The sequence below is a fragment of the Penaeus monodon genome, chromosome 14, assembly GCF_015228065.2.
Source record: "Penaeus monodon isolate SGIC_2016 chromosome 14, NSTDA_Pmon_1, whole genome shotgun sequence".
Lineage (NCBI taxonomy): Eukaryota > Metazoa > Arthropoda > Malacostraca > Decapoda > Penaeidae > Penaeus > Penaeus monodon.
In genome coordinates this window covers 19,839,332-19,842,505 of record NC_051399.1, presented here as the reverse complement: position 1 = coordinate 19,842,505, position 3,174 = coordinate 19,839,332, and positions in this window count along the sequence as shown.

Below are 3,174 nucleotides of genomic sequence, written 5' to 3'. Positions count from 1 at the left end.
TTATATATAATATAAAAAATTATTTTAAAATATATATATGTATAAATGTTATGATTCTATACTTACATCACTAAGCAAGCATACATATTATATTTTTTTTAATTCAACACACACACACACACTCACACATATATACACACATATATACATATAGTATATAAATATAATATATCTATCATTATATATATATTATATTATATTATATATAATATTAAATATTTATAATAACATTAATATACATTTAATATTTAAATAATTTATATATATTAATATTATTTATATATTATACTAAAATTTAAAACATATATAAATTCATATTATGCAAAAATTTTCCAGTCGCAAAAAAAGGTACTATCTTTCGATTTTAATATGATACGACGACAAAAAACTTTAAAAAAGTGATATGAGCTCGCCTGTATTGGCATCCTGTTAGGGTTGTTTTGGGGACTTTTTTTAAACTTTTTTTTTCAAATTTACACCTTTGAGCCCCGGGTCATACCTCATTGCCCTAGAATAACTTTTTTTCACTTCGCTTGGCTAATTAAAAAAATAGGGTTTTGAAAAGTTAAAACGTAAATATGTGGGATAAAATTCTCAATAGACTGAGATCTGGCAAATTTAGTTTTTGGGGTTTGCGAAATTACGCCCTTTACGAACTGCTCTCGTGGAAGGCGCGTTTTTTCCTGGACGAAGTAGCATGGGTCCACAGGGACTTCTTCCCTCCCCCCCTCCATCTTTCCCCTCTTTCCTTTTCCCCCTCTTCTTCTCTCTTTTTCTCCCCTTTTTTTCCTCTCCCCTCTGTCCTTTGTCTCTCTCTTCTCTCTCTCTCTCCCTACCCCCTCTTCTCTCTCTCTCTCTCTCTCCCCCCCCCCCCTCTCTCTCTCTCTCTTTTTCCCTCTCCCCTCTCTCTCTCTCTCCTCCAAAATCTTCTTTCTCTTCTTTTCCTTTTCTCTCTCCTTTTCCTCTCTCCCCCCTCTTCCCCTCTCTTTTCCCCTTTCTTTTTCTGTCTGTCTTCCCTCCCCCTCTCTTCCTCTTTCTCCCCCCTCCCCTTTTTCCCCCCCCTTTTCTTTTTTTTTCTTTTCTTTTCCCCCCCCCCTTCTCTCTCTCTTTCTCTCTCTCCCTCTCTCTCTCCTCCCCCTTCTCTTTTTTCCTTTTTTTCCTTTTTCTTTTTCCCCCCCCCTTTTTTTTTTTTTTTTTTTTTTGCCCTTTTGATTTTAAAAGATACTTGTTTTTATTATCCACACGCATTTGTTTACCCTTCCCTGACGGAACTCCTGCCCCCTTCACCTTTTGCCGCCGCGGCGACGGCTACCGCGTGGACCGACCTGCTGCCCACCGCCCCCCCCCTCCCCGCCCACGCCATCGCCCAATCGGAAGGCTCCGGGGGGAAGAGCCCCGGGCGGTTCTGCCAAAAAATTTTCTTCCGGATCCGGCTCGCAGTTTGGTGGTTCACAGTTCGGCAGCTCGCGCCCCTCTGCTCCACGCCCTGGCTTCCAATCTGGTGCTCCTGGAAAAAACTATAGATACCCTTGAAGTAATTACTAAAAGGCCGGATGATCAATGGCGAACACTGGGCCTGGCTAAAGGAAACGATTCAGTACAAGCAAATTCTACTTTACATCAATGTTTCCCATTTGAAGCAAGCAACAAAATAGATTAAACATATAGAGCGACCTACTCACCTCATTCTGTAAGCTCAACATGATTTGAATATTCTGTACTGGCCTTGAAACAGATCCGTTTGGACCAAGTGATCCTGCAACCATACTCAGTTGCAGATATTTGCATCATAGTTATATATCCTTATATTGATTAGACATCTCCAAAAGACGCAGAATTATTGCTTTCTTTACTAATATATATATATATATATATATAATATATATATATATATTGTATATATATATTTGTATACTACATGTATAAACTTTGTACTTAATAATTATATCTTGTCTGTAGTTTCTCGATGTTGGCGTAACTTATCCGATGACGCTGATCCGCCAGGTGCCTAGATATCATTACCCCGTCCCTTGTTTAGTGCATGGAGGAGCAGAGTTCATTCTGTGTCATCGAAAGGATAGTATCGCTCACTACAAGAGTGTATCTTCAACGGCTACTGTGAGCGCGCCGCTTGCCTGCTTCAGATAGATAATTCTTCTAGGGAAGACCATATTAAATTTTCCCCCAAAGGAAGTAAAAATTCGATGATGGGGAATATTCATATATATTTCATCTCTCTCTTCTCTCTCTCTCTCTTTTCCCATATATATATTATTATATTATAATATATATAATATATGTATAATATTATACAATAATGGAAAAGGACGAACTCCCCACTCACTACTCATGAGGGTGTAAACAGGAAGTGGGTTAATGAAAACCGTTAACCCCGCAATCGATTTACAAACCCAATACCGTAACCAAAAAGTGATTTAACGAAATCAATGCCCCTAAGGGAAATCATTAATCAAGTTAATGAGTTTAGCGCACACCAGACTACCTTGGGGGCGTTCAGGCGCCCATGAAAGTAGGCATTTTAAAGTGATTATCAAAATCAATGATGAACTGGAAATCAAAAACGACTCAAATGAATCAACAGGGTGTCCCTCCCCTCCTCCCCAAATACAGGCGACTGGACAAAAACGCCCCACCTTACGCATCAAACGGGTTAATGACCGGGGAAAGGATTAACGCAATCAAGCCCGTAACCAAAAATCTTTATTTAATGGGGTCTAAAAACGAGTGATCACCCCTCCTAATAAAATAGGCAATCAAATCCAACCCAATGCCAGTGTCACATTGACCCATCACCCCCACCACCCTCTTTCCAACCCCCCCCCACCCCCGAAATATTCATCATTTTTAAAAACTTGTACCGGGATCGAGAATTGACCCTGTTAAGAAAATGTCTCCCTCCAAATTTAAATCATAATCCATAAATGTCCCCTAATGAGTCTAATAAATACACCAAAAGGGTTCCTCTCCCCCCTCCCCTCCTCCTCCCCAAACCAACCCCTCCTTCCCTTCCTACCCCCCGCCCCACTTTCCCTCCATACCCAAAGCAATAATAGAAAGAAAAAAAAAGCAAACAAACAAATTACAAGTCTTATTAGGAATGATAAAATCCTGCACTAAAGGGCGATGATCACCCCTCCAATAAATGATCCCAAT